The sequence below is a fragment of the Euprymna scolopes genome, chromosome 1 (genome assembly GCF_053919585.1).
Source record: "Euprymna scolopes isolate OS-2025 chromosome 1, ASM5391958v1, whole genome shotgun sequence".
NCBI classification, from domain to species: Eukaryota; Metazoa; Mollusca; class Cephalopoda; order Sepiida; family Sepiolidae; genus Euprymna; species Euprymna scolopes.
The window spans coordinates 170,793,214-170,813,039 of NC_136482.1; the positions used below are offsets into that span (position 1 = coordinate 170,793,214).

General features: G+C 33.6%; 1 protein-coding gene across 5 annotated transcripts in view; it reads left to right on the plus strand.

Annotated features, from left to right (window-relative positions):
- Positions 1-19,826, plus strand: part of LOC145277398 (E3 ubiquitin-protein ligase Jade-2-like) — a 119,576-nt gene that overhangs the window by 860 nt on the left and 98,890 nt on the right. For 2 of the 5 annotated variants that reach the window (XM_080128794.1, XM_080128800.1), the window contains exon 1: positions 1,305-1,597. The exons of 2 other annotated variants lie outside the window; for them this stretch is intronic. The gene's annotated coding sequence lies outside the window, so the exon portion shown is untranslated. Of the gene's footprint in view, positions 1-1,304; positions 1,598-5,646; positions 5,758-19,826 lie in introns of those variants that run through there. One more of the 5 variants, XM_080128819.1, reaches the window with a different exon arrangement.

Consider the following 19,826-nt stretch of genomic DNA (forward strand, 5'->3'; position numbering starts at 1 on the left):
CATCTAATGTCAGCCATTTTTTTTGTTTTGTTTGAAACCTGAAGTTGAGGAAAAGGCAATTGTGGCCTGGTAGACCAACACACAATATACCTTTAAAAAATTGTTTTCTAAGAGTTTTCGAGTGTGCTTAAAACGAATATTCAAAATGAGGCCAGGCCAGGCATTTAAAATTGGGCGCGGCATTTAAAATTGAGACTTGGCAACTTGTTTTCACACTACTGAAAAGATACTTTTCCGCATGTTTCAGTAATATAACGCGGCGGCCATATTTGTTTAAAACAGAAACGACGTTATGAATTTTCAAGATAATGAAAAATTAATTTCTTTTTATATAAAAAATATATATGCGCATTTGCGCTTACAACAATATCCACCAAACATAAAATATCGCATTTAAAGTTTCCATAAATAAGTAGTTTTCTGGAATTTAAGCAATGTAATTCTTTATGTTATAAGTGGTGGCCATTGTTGAACGCGCAATCGCGAGCATATTTTTGCCGCGCGTGGCGTGGCGTGGCGCAGTGGATTCTCTACGTTGAATCTCTACGATTCCAGGTGAGCATTGTCTGAAGATAGCGGTTTCAATTCTACCCAAAGCAGGCTAGAGGGCTAGTTGGCAGGACAACGTGGTGAGAGGACGACAACTCTGGAAGGCAGTAATTATTGAGGATATAGTTAAGAGACTCAGCATTCCTATCCCGTCGCGGTTAACCAACCACCTGACGAAGGAATAGTTGACTGAAACGTTATTAAAACAACAACTATGAAGATGAGGATAACAGTCCACAAATAAATAAATATAAAAATTACTCATCTCAAAGGATTCCAATAATAAAATAATATAACCTTTTTTTTTCTTAAATTTCGTTTCATAAAATAATCTTAAAAAAAGGGGGGGAGGCTAAACTGGTTTAAAAAGGGCTAAATTCTCGAAATTTGGCTTACAAACATTCGATGTTTGTAAGCCAAGTTTCTGAAAGAAGTTCTTTCAAAGAACGTTGCATGAGAAATTAGGCACCTCTTACAAATATTTAAATATTGACTTTTTTGTTTTTTTACATTTTTTTTTTTTTTGGTAATTTGGTACACTAGTGTCCATTCGATAATAATGCAATAAAAAAATACAAAACAAATTAAAAAAAAAAAAAAGAAAAAGATTCTTCAGATCCGCCGGTCTTCATTTTTTTTTTTTTTACGTATTACGCAATATTTTACTTTACATACTAATACACTAGGATTTCTATCTATCTATCTGTCTATCTATATCTACATCTATATATATACTGGCTACGTCTTCCTTAAGTGTGTTTTACTGTTTTGTATATCTTTGTGCGTAGGTGTGAACGTGCGCACGCTCATACGTAAGTGCAAATATGTAGACGCTGTTAAAGAAAGAGTTACTGCTACCATTTAGTAGTTGTATATTGTATCAACAACAACAACAACAGTTGTCTTATACTTAGTTTTAAACAATTGAGTTTCATATCGCTAATGATTGAAAAGATCTTGTCCATGTCAGTAGGAAACTCAAGCTATTTATGGCTAGTCTCCTATCTACGTTGGTCTTCTTACCGTCTTCCTCCCTTCTGTCATGGTGGTAAGTAAATATTAAATAAAATATGTAAATGAGATTATTGCCCTTCTACTTGCCAATAACTATGGACATGGCTCTTTATAAGGGATAAAATACACGCAAAATGTACGAGAAATAAAACTCCCCTTTTTCTTCCCTTGCGATTTCTTTTACACGTAGAAAAGGTTGCGTAATTAAAATCGATAATGGCCTAGTTGTAAGGAATAGAAAAAAATTACTTATTTATATCACAATTACGCTACCGTGTGTTTGTTGGTGATGGTAAGATAGTCAACCGATCGATTTTTTTTTTTTAATATGTCGTTTTAAGACAAAATAAAATTACGTACTTATTTGTCATGTCGAAAATCGTAACATATCTAAAAATTAACGGTACTTGTGCATGCACTTATTCCGCGCTATTTTTTAAATAGTGTTTTCAAGTTTAATTAAAGTTTTACGATATCTGTTTTTATTAAATTGTAAGTGTACAGAGTATGTACAAAACACTCTCCCCTCCCCATGTTAAGAATGGCTTTCTAAATAATAACGTTATAATTTCAGCACGGAGCCATAAGTGCACTTGCACTAAATTAAGAAAAATTCATCGAGTAGAAAGTTATGTATAGGTAAAAGTAATTGTTGGGGGAAAATTGCATTTTTTCTTAGACATTATAAAGTAGACTAAAGAGGGGACATAACTCGGAACGAAGTCGGAACGAATATTTTAGATTATTTCTCTGAAAAAAAAAAAAAAAAAAAAAATATTTAAAAATAGCCCGGTGGCAAAACCGCACAAGCATCAATATTTGGCCAATTTGGCAAAACACAATTTTCGCTAATTGTCTTAGTTTTCATTAATAATCAATTTTCTACCTGATCGTTTTTCGTGATTTTTGGATATGTTCATTACAGAGATATGGACAATTCAGTAGATACCATTGATTTAATTGAAATTATAATTTTTTCGAATTTCGCTACAATACCGGAGAAGAACCCACAATTTTAAAGTCTCCAGAACACACTTACTTCGCAAGTTAAATCTGGGCATTTATTTATACTTTTCTTTTGAGATCTTGCGTTTTGTCTAAGATAAATAACAGAGAAAACAATCAGACGTATATCACACTTGTATTATGAAGGACTATTGCTAAAATAAATATATCTGTGTTTGAAAAAATGACCTTGTGCCACTTGTTGCCTTCGTTGTAAACACATTAGATTAAATTTCAACTTAGGCTTGCGTCACATTCCTGACCATCCTTTTTTTTGTTGTTCTTTCAATTCGTGATATTCTGTAGTTTAGTAAAAGGAAAATTTTGTCCCCACTCCACGCTAATGGTTGTATATAAACGTTATTTATTTTCAATCATTTTTTTTGTTTTTTTTTAATTTTGTGAATTTAAATAGAACTACCCCTGAAGTAAATGTGGTATTATGGCGATTGATGATTCTAACAAAGAAGGATCGACATTTTTTTTTTTTTTTAGTTATGGTGACAAAGGATGACCAACCACAATCATTTTCACACACTTTCGAATGGCTTTGTGCCTGATTTGTTTAAAGTTTGGCGAACGAATGGAAGCGGCACAGGCCACAGACAGCGGTACCCCTCTCACCTCTGTAATTTTTTTATTTTCGTTTTTTTTTTTTTCAGTTTTTTTTAGCAAATTATTATTATCGAACGGTCACTAATTTACCAGATTATCAAATAATATATTAAAAAAAAAAAAAAAAAAAAAAAATCAATATTTAACATTTTGGTACTTGTACAGTTTTGATTTCCGAAAAAAAAATTTCACTTAATTTGATCGAGTAGTTTTTTTTTGTTTTTTTTTTTACAGCGCAAAACACATTTTTATGACAGCGCGTTGAAGGTAGTCATTTTTGAATTTTTTGAACACGCCCCGAGGAGATAACTCTGTTTAAAGCACGACGCTCCCTCCCCATCTTTAATACTTTAATAATATAATACTTCCTAAAAGTCGAACCTTTTGCTCGGTATCATAACAAATTGTTTTTTCGCTGTAAAAAAAAAAAAAAAAAAAAAAAAAAACTACTTGATGAAATTAAGTGAAATTTTTTTTTTTCGGAGAACTTCATTCCATAATGGATACGTACAATATAACCTTTCTCCGATATTTTCATTTTTTTAATGTCTTGATTAAACTGTACAAATACCAACATTTTTAAAGGGTGCTCCGACTGCTCCGTTTCCAATCAATACCCAACGTTCGTTCTAGAAAATCTATCCCCCCATTTTGAAAGCATCGACTTATTTCGGCTAAATTTCGTGAATTTAGCCTTTTTTTTTTTTTTTTTTTAATTTTTTTTTTTTAAGCATTTATAAAGGCTTATAAAACGGCTAAATGCGCGAAATTTGGCAGAAAAAGGCGATTCTTCCAAAATGAGGGATCGATTTAATAGAACGTTAGGTATTAGAAACGAACACTATTTAAAAGATGTTAAATATAGAATTTTGTTATAATCTAACAGATTAGTGACCGTTCGATAATAATCTGCTGAGAGGAATGTAAAAAAAGATGAAAAAAAAAAATTACGGAGTGGGGTAGCCAAAGTGTTAATTAAAAAATTTTTTTTTGCAAATAAGTGATTAAAAAAGAAACTGGTTATCTTTTATACTAAAATAGCTGTAAATAATCTCAGCTGATTGAGGGGGTTCTGATGCGTTTCCTAATTGAGTAAATCAAAATAGCCATTTTTGGAGAGAACTAAGGGTGGGGGAAATCTTATAATCACGCGCCTTCCTCATCTTTCTCCTAGAACACTAGATGCATTAGTAACACAAAAGGCACTAACCCCCCTCCCCCATAACATGCAATCGGTTATCTTTCAGATGCAAGGTTCATTGTTTACTTGCGGTTTTAACGATGTAAGATTCCGTTGTACGGAAGACCAAATCGGCCAAAATGTCTATGATGTTTTTATTGGCGCTTTTCTTCGTATTTTTAATAACATTTTTTTGCACCAGTTCTTTTTACAAATAATTTTTTTAATACTGTAATAGTAAAATAAAGATACATTTATTAATTATACGGAAAAAGTATCTCGTAATGTTTTCACACGAGATTTTTTTCCTGTTGATTTCTCTTTTTTTTTTTTTTTTAATATTAAAATTGATTTAAAGTGATTTTCAAGCCTTTAACATGACGGAGTTTATAATGAAAACCAAATTACCGTTAAAATTAAAATAATCTTTATTAGAAATTTGTAACAAAATAACAAAATTATAAAACTATTAGATTAAAATTGAGAACTTTTAATTAAACAACGTGAACATTTTATAATGAGTGTTTTCATGAAATGTATTTTTAATAATAAAAAAAGTGAACTTTTTTTACTTAAACTTCATAAAGAAAACGTATCCAATATAGAATTTTACTAAAATAATTTTACTATTACAGTATTAAAAAAAATATTTGTAAAAAAAAAACTTGTAAATGGTGCAAAAAAATGTTATTAAAAAATACGAAGAAAAGCGCCAATAAAAACATCGTAGACGTATATTATCATTTAAACAGTATATCAATTTAAATATTTAAATTCAGTAAATAAATTTAAATATTTAAATTATGGCCGATTTGGTCTTCCGTACAACGGAATCTTACATCGTTACAATCGCAAGTAAACAAGGAACCTTGCATCTGAAAGATAACCCATGCAATCTAATGGAAATTTAGAAAACAAATTATTTTTTTATTTACTAAGAATTTTCATTAAAATTTATAAATTAGTTAGTTTTTGAAATCACAGTAGTCCACTTTCATAATTAACTTCAGAGTTATATGAAGAGCATATGCTCTTTTGGTGCTTATTCAAATTGGCACTTAAAAGTAGAGAAAATGCAAAAAAAAAAAAGTTTGTGAGAGGTACAGAATTAAGATGTCATATTCCAAAAATTATGTAAATCGATCAAGTATTTTTTTTTTTAACAAAGAAAATCCAAATTTACTATTTTGAGTTATTTTACTACTAAACTGTATTGAACATAATGCTGATTTTTTTTTTACTTCGACACTTCGATTTGAGTTTTCCTCCTTATTTATTTCATCGGCTTTCATCATGCCGGACGAAAAGACTATTTGATTTTCTTGAAGAAGAAGAAGAAAAAAAAACGATTAATTTGCGTAATTTTGAAATATGATGTCTTTGTTCTTTAACGAGTACGTACATTTGTATTTTCTTTATTTTCAATTGCCGCCATAAGTGTCAATTTGAATAATAAGGGTAAATTGAATTATATTGTTAAATAGTTTTCATTTCGGTGTTTCTCCATTTATCTTCTATTTTAAAGACTTAAGAACTACAGCTGGAACTCTAAAAAAGAACATACTTTCAATATTTGTAAAATACGGACCTTGCTATTTTTAGTTGGAATTTTCAAACTAAATCCAATTTTTACTGTATTGAATTGTTAAGTGAAAGTACAAAATAGTTACAGGACGCCCTCCTCCACCATGTTAAGAATGGGTTTCTAAATAATCTTATTAGTTCATCAACGTTCTGATCCCCACCTAGCATCAATTGAAATGAATGGCTCTCATCTTGAGGAGGCTCCATGTTTTGACAAGTTCCTGAGCTTGACCGTTACTCCCGATCTGAAATGAAATACTTACATCAAATCAATCACATCAAAGGACACTGGGAAAATGGTAGGATCCTTCTATCAATCCAGTACATATCTCACTCCTAATGCAATTCTCTACCTATATAAGAGCCAGGTACGTCCAAGGATGGAGTACTTTGCCACATTTGGGTAGGAGCTGCTAGAAAGACCTTCTCCTGCCTTGACAGAGTTCAAAACAGACTTCGTAGCCTAGTGGGGGAATCCCTTTTCTCTTCCTTGCAACCTCTTTCTCACAGAAGAGACGTTGCGAGCCTGTCTCTGCTTTATCGCCGAAATTAGAGACATCATTTTATTTCACGCACCTGCTGTCCAAATCCAAGGGAGAAATCAGTATTTTAAACTATATGGCCGAAGTTAGAAATAAATAACAAAAAAATTAAACTTCCGGAAAGAACTATAAAAAAAGTAAAGAAAAAGAAAGAGAACATATATCCATAAGTGTTTAATTGGAAAACGGGAATGTTTTTTATGAAATATATATTTTTTAAATTAAAAACAGAAAATGAAATGACACGAGCGCCATTTGAAAACCAAACCATTTATTGTATAAAAATTTATCAAAATATAATTGTAAAAACATTTATTGAAAAGTTTGCGTAAGAAAATATAATTTTAATAATTTTTTTTTTCCGAACAAATAAATATTTTTAAACATTATAAATAAACATTTTAAACATAAATAAAGTAATAAACGTTAATTTTAGGTTAATTTATTCTTTTCGGAAGCAATCGTTATTCGTTCTCCAGTTTCATTTTTTTGTTATTTATTTCATGCTTCGGCCATAGTTTAAAATAATGATTTCTCCCTTGCATTTAAACTGTAGAGGCATGAAATAAAATGGCGTCTCCAGTTTCAGCGATAAAGTATAGAATTACCTGTTATTTCATGGCAAGTGCTCGTGCTCGTCTGAGCTCCAATCTATGCCCCCCCTCGCTAAACTTTCACGAGAAACACTCGTCTAGCTGAAAACACTAGCAATAATTTCCCCTACTCTTTATCTGTGCCTAAACCTACTTGTAGATTCCATGAACAAAGTTTCTTTCTTAGAACTGTACATACTCTCTTCCTTTTGCCTGCTTTCCAGCTGATTATAATATGGTTGTCTTCAAGTCCAGCGTAAACAAGTTCTTGATGAGCTGTCTGTACCCCTTAAGTAATTCTTTACCAAGTTTCCACTACTAACAATTATTACGACATTGCCCCATTACGACTGTACGCTTTAACCCTTATCCTCGAATGGCTTCTGGGCTTGATAAGTGGTGACTCTTTTGTAAAAAAAAAAAAAAAAGTACGGTCCGTATTCTGCATAAATACCGATTATTTCATTTCAATACTCAAATTTCAAATGGAAATTAATAAGTTTGGTTAGTTGTGTGTGTGTGTGTGTGTATTTCTTTTTTTTTTTTTTTTTTTTTTTTTTTAGTGAATTAAGCAAATTTTGTTGTTTTTTTCCAAACACGTCAGAAATTACTAAAAAAAAAAAAAAAAAAAAAAAAAAAATCTATGAGTTTTCAAGGTGCAGTTTGCCATAAAATTCCGATCCGCAGGTGTTCTCTTCTTCAACATTAAATATTTTACACCGCACACAAGTTGATGCGAGAGGGAGTTGTTTGCATTATCAAAATAAGACTATCTCTAGCGAATGGGAAGTTGGCAACACCGGAACGATAATGATTTTATTTCTCTAAAAATTAAACCTTACAATAAATATTAAGAATAAACTTTATTTAAATATTATACGTTGATTATTATTATACATATTTATTTTTTATTGAAAAAAATAATAACATTCCATGTATTGAAGAGAAAATAAATGAATTGTTATTTTTCTTCTTTTATTTTATTTATTTATTTTTTAATTGCTTGAGTTTTGGTAGAAACCCAAGATCAACGGTTGTCAAGGGTTACCAAATTTCAACGATGAAGGAAAATATCTAAAAAAAAAAAAAAAAATGGGGGGTAAATATACTGTTACGCTACAACGGAACACCGACCAGTCTAATTTGTTTTTTAGGAGTATTCGAGGTCGCTGACAACGAATCTGATAATCAAATACGTCACAAATTTATCTTCTGCATGGTATTAACCCCTGAGCCCAGGAACTATTTTCAGCTTCCGCTTATGCTATTGCTACGCACGTGCTGTTAAATGTGCCTTTGCGTAGCAAACTGCCTTCTCACATGGCGCACAAATTTTCCGCGGTCAATTTAAAATTATATGGAAATGAAATAAAACAAGAAAAAAAGAAAAGCACTCAAGTGCTCTTATTTACTTGCCTCCCCACGAGGGCAGATTGAGTTTGTTAGTCGCTTGATCAATTCATTTCACCATCTGCTCTGAGCCACGATCTGGGTTATGGTCGGCTAACGAACTGCCTAACTACCGGTGTGTCTGCTACCGGAAGCAGTGACAACGAAAATCAGTTCCTTCACTTTTATTGTTCTTCAGTGTTTGTAAGCGATTTATTGAAATATATGGACATTACTGAAAAATATACGATAAAAATCAACAAAATTATACAGATAAAAATAACACAATTAGTCTTTAATAGCAGGTCGCTCGGCATTGCCTGGTCGTAAAATATGCTTAAATATGATATTTTGATTAATGCAGATTTCGTGTTTATTATTATATTATATTGGACTGAATATATAGTAATGATTTAAAGTTAAAAAAAAAAAAATGACTTGTGCTCGTGCGCCACCACGGTGAATCAAAACCAAAACGTTTAGCTTACGATTTACTTTTTCCTTTGACGTTAATGCCTGAGCTATGAAGATCTTTCGCAGATAAATGCAATTCCATGACCCATATGTAACAAAGTTGTATTTTCTTTTTGAATAAATAGAAAAAAGAGCTTTTTATATGAATATCAATACACCCTTCCCCCAATTTATAGGAGTATAGATTTGCACTTTTAATAACAAAATTACAAAAACAAGTTTTTATTTTATTTGAAATTTTATAAAAAATATGTTTATGAAATTATAAAAATAAATTTTCTGTTTTATTTATATAATAAATATATGTTTATCAAAGTATAAAATTAAAATTATTGTTATCAAAATAACAAATGAAATTATGGGTTTGTATTACTGTACACATAGATTTGAAAAAGTTGTCAAAAAACAAATATATAACAAATAAATCAATTCATTATCAAAGGCAAGATAAGTTACTTTTCTACGTAACTGGATATATTTTTCGTGTTTTTATTCAATGTAACATGTTTATTCAGCTCGAAAAACATGCAGTGTTTACCGATGTATTCGAAAATTCAAGATGGCGCCTCACTCCCTCTTTAACTCGGTAAGTTTGGGAAAAGGTGTTATAAATAAAAACTAGAAAAAATACTATTAAAACCCCGCCGAATATATGTCAAGCTATGTCACGGTAACATATATTGAGCGAGTTTTTAACAGTATTTTATCCAGTTATTTATTTATAACATCTTTTCCCAAACTTACCGTGTTAAAGAGGGAGTCAGACGCCATCTTGAATGTTCCAATACATCGGTAAACACTGTATGGTTTTCGAGCTGAATAAACATGTTACATTGAATAAAAACACGAAAAATATATCCAGTTTGGTAGAAAAGTAACTTATCTTGCCTTTGATAACATTTATTTGCTATATATTTGTTTTTTGACAACTTTTTCGAATCTATGTGTACAGTATTACAAACCCGAAATTATTAAAATCAAAATAACGAAATTTCAAACATCATAAAAAAACGTATCCAATGCATAATATTCTCAAAATTTAATTTTACATGGACTGCTTTCAATAATTCTTTGAAAAAAAAGTGCGAAAAGTTTTTTCAATAATTAAAAAAAAATTAATTTCAATAATTCTTAATTAAAATAAAACTGCAAAAACTTTTCAATGTTTATTAAATAAATGAAAACGAATGACCAGAAAAATGTAATAAAAGAAGACTACATGCACAGGGAAGATATAGGCGTGAGAGAAAAAAAAAAAGCAAAGGAACTGATTTGCCTTGTCACTGCTTTCGGTAGCAGACACACCGGATGTTAGGAAGTACCATAGCTGACTGTGTCCAGCTCATGACTGCCATCACGTGTCCAATTGATTTCCTAACGGTTATCAACTGGACAGTCTTCAAATAGACTGTCCTAAAAACATCATAAAACAGACTAGAATTTTCAAACCGCCCCCCCCCTGTCACAAACCTATAACCACTCCCCAACCTGCTCACATACCAGCTCTACATATATTTATATCTATTGTTTGATCGTTTTGTTACAATCATTGCCACACCTTAATCAGGACCTCACCATGGTCCTGGATATGACCTTAAACTATATCTGATGATAAGGCCCCAGCTTGTGGGCTTTGGGGAGTGTGGAGCCACCCTTTAATTACCATTGCTCCCAGGTCCACTCTGACCCGGACTGGTAGTACCTTTTAGGGTCCCAACTATGGATTAAATAGAAACCGACTTAAAAAAAAAAAAAACAAATATACTCTATTAAAAAATTTTTCTTCAAAATCACTGGATTCGGCATTAAATAACCAGAAAAGGGTTGATATGCTGTAAAACAAAAACAACCAACCAACCATAGCTCTCTTTTGTCTACATTAAGGAACAAATTCCGGTCTATTGTCTACTGATAAACCCTATTTCCTATGTCTTTTGTTATATTTCTTTCCTCTGTTTTTTTTTTTTTATACTTTCCAACACTTAGCAGCGGGAGGGGGGGATCGATGTGGATGTTATCACAATTCTATAATCTCTACTGACTGTTTTTTTTTTTCTAAATAAAATACGAGAATTTTTAAAACTGGTTTTTAATCTTCTCTTCTAAAATGAATTATTTCTAGAAATTTTTCATTTTTTTTTTTTTAAATTAAAATTAACACTAAACAGAGTAGAAACTGACAGAAACAACAAAAAACAACTGCTCTGTCACCCTAAGCTATAAGAGATATAAAGTTTTTGATGTGCATTTCTGAATGATATGACAAGCTACGAAAACGTTATCTTTCTATTTTCTACATAAATGTTTTCGAGATATACTGACTTTAACCCTAGGAAGGGCATTAATAGCAACTAGTGTTGGGACGATTAATCAGAATTGGGGACCAGAAAAATCATAATTTTTTGGGTATTAGTATCGAAATTGGAAAATTTTGTGCCTATTTTCCAATGTCAAAAACGATTCTTTTTGCCTTTTTATTAGATTTTGTCTAAAGTAAAGTCTTCTACTGTTGGTTGTAATGCTAAAATGATGAATATTTATTGATTTTAAAATAATGAATATTTATTGATTTTAAGCTATCAGTAAAACTAAAATCTATAGATCATCCCCCACAAGTGTATTTTTACATCTGCGGAAATATCTGCAAATTTAACATGTTTTTATGGTAAACATGAAAAAATAATAATTCTATAGTTAAATATATAAAGATTTATAGGAATCAGAATCTGGAATTTAGTATGGAATCAGAAATTGTATTGGAATCGGAAAAATATTGGAATTGTCCCATCACTAATAGCAGTTTCACATTGATATTTGGGTAAAACTTGCAGAGAACGCTCTGTTTTACGATTGTTTTAAAAATGGAACGGAAATTCAAATTTTGTTCAGTTTTAATCTTTTTTGTAAAAAACATTGCGCACATGCCCAATGTCCAATTCACTGTTCACATGTGACATGTCAACTTTTATAGGTTTTTGGGTATGCTGACAAGGTGTCTATTCCAAAAGCCGTTTTTAACATAGGGAGGTTGGGGGTGTCTATTTCGAAAGCCGTTCTTAACATGGAAAAGTTCCGGGTGTCTATTCCGAGAGCCAATTTAAAAAAAAAAAAGATTAAAATGGAATTTAAATTTCCATTCCATTTTTAAAACAACCGTAAAACAGCGCATTCTCTGCAAGTTTTACCGATATTTGTTTAGCAAATCAAAATAAGTGACCCCTGACCCTAGATCATGATTTCAGCTGAAATAAATTCTATAGTTGTATTAGAACTCACAACTTGTATAGCATGGCCAGAGTATGGAACGCCAGGAATGTCATAAAAAAATTGCCTGCGAGTGTTTGGGTGAATGCCAAGGAAACATTTCTGTCTTAAGTAATGGCTTTACTTTTTATGTATGAAATCCCTCTATGATGAATGACTACTATTTGCTATCTGCTACTCATCACTTGTCTTATGGCTAGACTAATAAAGTTATGAGATAATTTCATGTCTCTTTGCATGATTTTCTTACATCAACGATACTTTGAAAAGTACACATTGAATTATTTCTTATGCTATATCTTTTATTGATTGGAATAAAACAAAGAATAATGTAAAAGAAAATAAACAAAAAATCCACCAGAATGCATTTCGGTTTCTTGTGTGTTTTCTAAAATTAACTTTGTAAAAACTTACCAGAATTTTATAAATTTACGATTTTGCTGAGTAGGAGATGAATGTCGATAATACTGTAACATAGGGTCCAGTGCTGGGTGCAGAAGGACATGATTTTTCATTAATTTCTGGGCAATGCCTGGTATTTCTACTAATATATATATATATATATATATATATATCAGGTGAAAATCTTTGAGATCTTGCTGAGGATAGTCTTTTGGGTGGAAAAAAGACAAAAACAAAATGGTGATAGATACTGAAAATTCTATTAAAATTTAAAAAATTCTACAATCTTTGCTGATTAAAAAGAAGCTAATCCTTTCGTTCATCTACTAAAAGTACTCCTTTTCAACCCCCACTCTCATGTTTATCAGATTTGCAATCTCATAACAGTGACACTGATCAACATTATTGTTGTGACCCTAGGAAAAGATCATAAAGAAAAATTCGTACAACAGGTTTAGATAGAAAAGAATATATTGGACAAAGCTGGGGAGGGCAGAGCAGTAGCTCTAGATATATCTAAGGCTTTTGACAGGGTATGGCATGAGGGTCTCCTCAGGAAAATTAGATCATACGGTATCACTGGTAGAATACTAAACATAATTTAATCCTTCTTAGATTAGAGAAAAATCCAGGTTGTCCTCGACAGTTGTACATCTAAACAATATGATATAAATGCGGGAGTGCCCCAAGGGTCTATCCTTGGACCTCTGTTGTTCCTAATATTCATAAATTACCTCCCCGACAAAATTGCCTCTGAGATGGGTATATATGCTGATGACACCACACTCTATTACAGGCACGACAGGAAAACAAATAAACACATATCTAAAGAAATGGCAGAAACACTAGAGGATGACCTCCAATCTGTAGTGGAATGGGGACAAAAATGGATGGTCACGTTCAATGCTGCCAAGACTAAACTAGTTTCCTTCAATAATTACAAGAAACCCTCTCTATCACCAATAGCAATGGCCAACGACTCTTTATCTGAGAGTACATCTTTCAAACTCCTTGGCCTAATGTTCACAGGAAACATAAGTTGGAACAATTACATTGAAAGCATTGCCAGGGCCGCTGCAAAGAAGGTAGGCTCTCTCTACCATGCTAGAAAATTACTAACACCTGAAAGTATCCTGTACCTCTATAAGACCACCATTCGTCCATGTATGGAGTATTGCTGTCATATTTGGGCTGGTGCATCTGCTACTAGTCTCTCGCTCGTAGACAAAGTTCAAAAGAGAGTCACCAATCTGATAGGCCCTGAACTGGCATCTAAGCTTCAGCCTCTGTCCCATCGACGAAAGGTTGCATCCCTCTGCCTGTTCTAATGGAGAATGCTCTGACGAACTGCAAGCACTTGTGCCCCTACGATGTAAACACCCTCGACAAACCCGACAGGCAGCTAAATCTCACCCCCACACAGTAGAGATCCCTAGATGTAAAAGATATTTCTACTCCAGTAGTTTCTTCCCCAGAACCGCTAGACTTTGGAATTCCATTCCAGGTCCCTGCTTCTCCAACTGTACTGACGTGCTGAAGTTCAAGTGTAACGTGAACAGACATCTTGCTGCCCAAATCCCCACATAGTACCCCAGTAGATGTTACCCCTGATAGTAGCCCCCTACACCAAAGTGGCAATGTGCCTTGTTTGGGGTGAAAATGTAATAAAAAAAAAAGAAAAAAAAAAAAGAAAGTGAATACAAAGAAAGGTTGTTGGTATTTACCGACTGTTAGACAGCCTGTATTCTTGCGTTAGGTTGCAATATTCCCCCCCCCACAAGTGTATTAACTTTCAGGGTGTTTATAATGATTAAAAGAGTTCATTATCTATATATCCATAAAAGTGAGAATGTGTCTGTGTGTGTGTGTGTGTGTGTGTGTGTGTGTGTGTGAGGACACTTCTCAACCTATATACTCAACGAATTTTTGATTTATTGACTTGGAATTTGGTATATAGACATGTAGAAAACTTTTTAATCGATTTTCATCCAGAAAAAAGGGCTGGTAAAGATCAAAATTGAAAAATTGGTACTTGGTTGGGGGTGTTGGGAGGGGGGGGTCATCAGATTTTTATCTGTTTGTCAACTGTTTCATGAATAACATGCACGACCATGAAACATAACAGCGTCTTTGTTAAGAATAAGTAGGTTTGAAAACATTTTGTAAAGATTGTGTCAAGCTGATCTAATGGTCATCATACTTGACTGTATTTAGGTTTTGGTTTCGATCTCAGCTTAAATATTTTTCTTTTTTACTTACAAGAAGTGAACTGTTTAGAAAAAAACAAAACTTTTTCAATTTTCATCCCAAACAAGGCACAGTGCCACTTTGAAGTAGGGGGCTACTATTGGAGACATAATTTGCGGGGGCATTATGAAGGGAGATGAGTAGCAAGATGTTTGTTCACATTACATTTGAACTTCTGCATATCAGTACAGTTGGGAAAGCAGAATCCCAGAAGGGAGTTCCAAAGACTTGCAGCTCTGGGGAAGAAACTATTGGAGTAAAAGGCTTTCTTACACCTAGGGATCTCTACTGTAAAGGGGTGGGACTTAGTTGCTTGTCGGGTTTGTTGGGGGTAGTCACGTTGAGGAGGTACAAGTGTTTGCAGTTTGTCAAAGCATTCACCATTAAAGTATTTGTAGATGTACATGTCTCAGTTCTTTATTAATTAAAATATAATATTTATGCATATTTTCTGACTGGGTAACGCTAAGCGGCCTGCTAATACTTCAAAATTAGATTGAAAGATGTATCCCTATTTTCTAATCTCATTTCCGATGCAATCCTCGACTTGTAAAAGAGCCAGATACATTCTAAGTACTGTTGAGTACTAGATATGGCAACAGTACAGAGTACTGTTTCCATATCTAGGTAGGAGTTGCTTGGAGCACCCTATCTTGCCTTGATAGAATTCAAAATCGCCTTTGAAACGTAAGCGATGCCATTTTCTCTTTCCTGCAATCTCTTTCCCACAACAGATGCAAGCTTGTCCATACTATATCATTATTTTGATGATAAGTGCTCGTCTGAGCTTCAATCTATGGTCCCACTCTATTAAACCTTCACAAAAAAACACTGATCTAGCGACAACCACTACCAACAATTTCTCTTACTCCCTATCTGTGCCTAAATCTAAATGCTAATTCCATGAACAAAGTGTCTTTTCTAGAACTGTCCGCCTGTGGAACTCTGTTTTGCTGGCCTACTTTCCAATTGACTACAATATTGTCTTCAAGTTCAATTTAAACAAGTTCTTGTTAAACTGTCCCCTTAAATAATCAAATTCTACCCAATTTCCGCCACTGAGGATTACTACACTGTTGTCCCAGCAACCCTTATCCTTGAGTGGCCTTTGGGTCTTAATATGTGGTGACTTTCTTGTAAAATAATGAAAATATCTGAGTAAAGAATGTAATGCAGAAGTACATGGATTTGTAGAAATAAGACAAACTTCTATGTACTAGTTGTATGTAAAGAAAAACAAAACCTTTTTTTTATAATCACAGTGAAAGGATTTATTTAATTACCTATACTGTTCAGTATAGGTGGAAAAAAGTTGGACAAGGTCCAAGTGAAGAAAGGAAAGATAGAAAGTTCTTTAAGCTGTCGAAAATCTGCCAGCAGTTATCTTCAGGCAAAGATAGTCAATGCTTGTGTGTCCAGTGGACAGGGACATCAGATCAGAGAGAATAGGGACATCTTTACTCATTGCTTCCAGGATTCTTTTTACTGACTGTATATGATTTGCAAAGGGGCTGAAGTATTTCTTCCAATGTGCACTGCAAGCTGATTGGTCAGAGTGTAACCAAATTGTTAGTGTTGGGATGATGAAACGGATTCAGGAATGGGAAAAATCAGAACTTTTTGGGGTATCGGAATTGGAAAAATTTATGCTTATTTTCTTCTGCCGAAAACGATTCCTTTAATTATCTTTTTTTTTTATTTGAATTTGTTTAAAACAGAATCTTCCATTGTTGATAGTAATAATAAAATAATAAATTAATATCAATAATTTTTCAAATACCAGTAAAACTAAAATGTATAGCCCCACCCCTCACCCCAAGTGTGCTTTTACGTTTGAGAAAATATATGCACATTTATCATGTGTTTTTATGGTAATCATGGAAAAATAATATTAGTTAAATATTTAGAGATTTATAAAGAATCAGAATTGGTTATTTAGTATGGAATCAGTTATTGTATCGGAATTGGGAAAAATATTGGAATCGCCCAATGACTACAAATTGCCTAACAAGAACATTTCTCAGCAAGAGAAAATAAGTCTTTATGATTGCTGCAGATTCTAAATTAAGAAATTACATGTGTCTCCAAATGTAAGTTTTTAAAGAGACAAAAGAAAATGTACATATACTAATGTATATTTCAAATATGGTGACATACCATGAGAATTTATGAACCAGATTTGCTTGGGGGGGGGGGGGCGTTGCCTGTATCACTAAGAATCGTTAATCGAGAATTAAAAAATACAATAAAACAAAACCCACAAAAAATGTATAGCATAATCACATTAACACACTGGTTCTTGTTAGATCACTGAAGATAAGAGATGCAGAGCATGATCAACACCAGATGGGTGACAGGCACTGTATGTGGAAGAACAGCAATACCTTCCAACAAAATCTAGTATCAACATCTGATTTGTTGGGGATATACATGTGATTGGAAACCACTTGTGAATTTAATATTCACTAGAAACTTTCTCCTTCAGAGGAAGTGAGCTCAACGTGCTCAAGGTGAATGCCATATCAGGTCCAGATGGACAAAGTTTGTTAGGATTTAAATGCATGCTAAAAAGCAAACAATATCAATTGGATGTCTGATCAACTCGAAAGCTGATTTTAAATTCAAACAGACATTGAAAAACAGATGAAGCTGCAATTTTCTCCCAGCTATAAACAAAGTATCAACAGTTTAAAGCTCTCCCAAATGTTGAAATACCACGTTTTGTACTGCTGTTAGTTAACAACTCATACCTTGTTTTGACTTCATGATCAAGGGGCTATCTTTTGCTGTGTGTTTCTTGCCTTTTTCCACGTTTGTTCTAGGAATTGTAGAGCTGAGAACTCGGACATTTTTTTCCTTTAAACTAGCCTGGGTGCCCGGCGTTGCCCAGGTCTTTGGATGTGTGTGTTGAGCAAAAAAGAAAAAAAGGAGGAAAAAAAGGTGAAATAAAACCATGATATCTTTGCCGTTGTGATGAAGGTTTAAATTAAAGCTAGTCAATCGAAAAAAAGGGGATGACTTTTGAAAATATCTGCAAAAAAAGCAACCCCTCCTTGTAGAAAAGGGCCTAGTTGAGGGTGAAGGAATTAATGTTTTTAGCCAATTTTTCAATATCTGTTGTCCAAAGGGTCGTGCTTCAAAACGATACCAATCTTGTGAAAATCCGTCACCTCTGTCAAAAGTTTTAGGTGGACATACATGCATACATTTAAACAGACAAGTGAAATTTATATTATAGAAGGCAAACAATTTATATTATAGAAGGCAATTTATATTATAGAAGGCAAACAAAATAACTTGCAAGGATCATGTCGGTAGAACATTAGGGTTATTGAATTACACACCACCTTATTTCATTAAAACTGGTTAATGAAACTGATTAAACGCACCATTACTGGTTAGTTGGATTAGAGCCGTGATTGCAGACAGATTATTAAGCATAAAATCTTTTTAAATTACGTATTTGTTAGTGGATAACTTATGCGTCATTCTTGATCGATATATTTGACCTGTCATACAGAAATTAGTGAGTAAAATGAAGCTGTTGATGAACCCAGTTCAAGTACTTAGACCAGGGTTTCCCAACCTTTTTCGGTAAACGGCTCCATTAAAACACTCGGACACCTACTACCGCCTCCTCTCCCTACATGCATCCTTACATAATAATGTTGTTGTTGTTAGTAGTAGTAGTAGTAGTAGTAGTAGTAGTAGTGGTAATTAAAGTGAAAATAAATAATTGAATATTCATGTAACTTTGGCAAAATTACGATGAATTAATTTTTCCAATTAAAAATAAATGTGATTTTTTTTTTTTTTTTTTTTTTTTACATGGGGGTCACCACTTATCAAGGCCTGGAAGCCACTCAGGGATAAGGGTTATTGCGTGTCAATGAGATAGTATTGTAGTAATCATTAGTATTGGGGGTTTTGATAGATTGTTTTACTTAAGGGGGCGGTTTGTCAGGAGTTTGTTTATGTTGGACTTGAAGACATCCAAGTTGTAGTCAGGTAGGAAACAGGCAAGCGACAGAGAGTTCCACTGGCGTGCAGTTCTAAGAAAGAAGCTTTGCTCATGGAATCTACGTTTGGATTTAGGCACAGATAAAGAGTGGGGAAAATTATTGACAGTAGTTTCAGCCAGACAGGTGTTTCTCGTGAAAGATTGGCGAGGGGGGACGACGGGATTGGAGCTCAGATGAGCACCTGCCATGGAAATAACGATAAAACAAAGACAGGCTCGCAATGTCTCTTCTGTGGGAGAGAAGTTGTAGGGAAGAGAAAAGGGCATCCCCCACTAAACCACAAAGTCTATTTTGTACTCTGTCAAGGCAGGATAGGCTACTTTTAGCAGCTCCTGCCCAGATGTGGCAGCAGTACTCCATCCTTGGACGTACTTGGCTTTTATACAGATAGAGAATTGCATCAGTAGTGAGATATCTTCTGGAGCGGTAGAAGGATCCCACCATTTTCCCAGCGTCCCTGGCAACAGATTTGATGTACGTGTTGCATTTCAGATCAGGAGTAAAGGTCAAGCCCAGAAGCTTGTCAAACCATGGAGCCTCCCCAAGACGAGAGCCATCCATTTCAATTGATGCCAGATGGGGATCAGAGTGTTGATGATGTAAAGATAGAAGCTTGGTTTTGGATGCATTAAAAGTGACCAGCCACCTCTTCCCCCCCATTGTATCACATGCTCAAGATCAGAGGAGAGAGAATTAGAGAGAACTTTGTCATTTACGGCCTTTGATGTGTTGCCATAGATGGTCATGTCATCAGCATAGATGTCAACGAATGATTTAAGTATGTGTTTTGGGAGATCATTGATGTAGATCAGGAAGAGAGTTGGGCCCAGGATGGGCCCCTGGGGGACTCCAGCATTAATACTGTGGGCCTCTGATTTCTGCCTATCAACCACTACTCTTATGAACTTATCAGAGAGAAATGATTTAATGATTGAGAAAACATTTC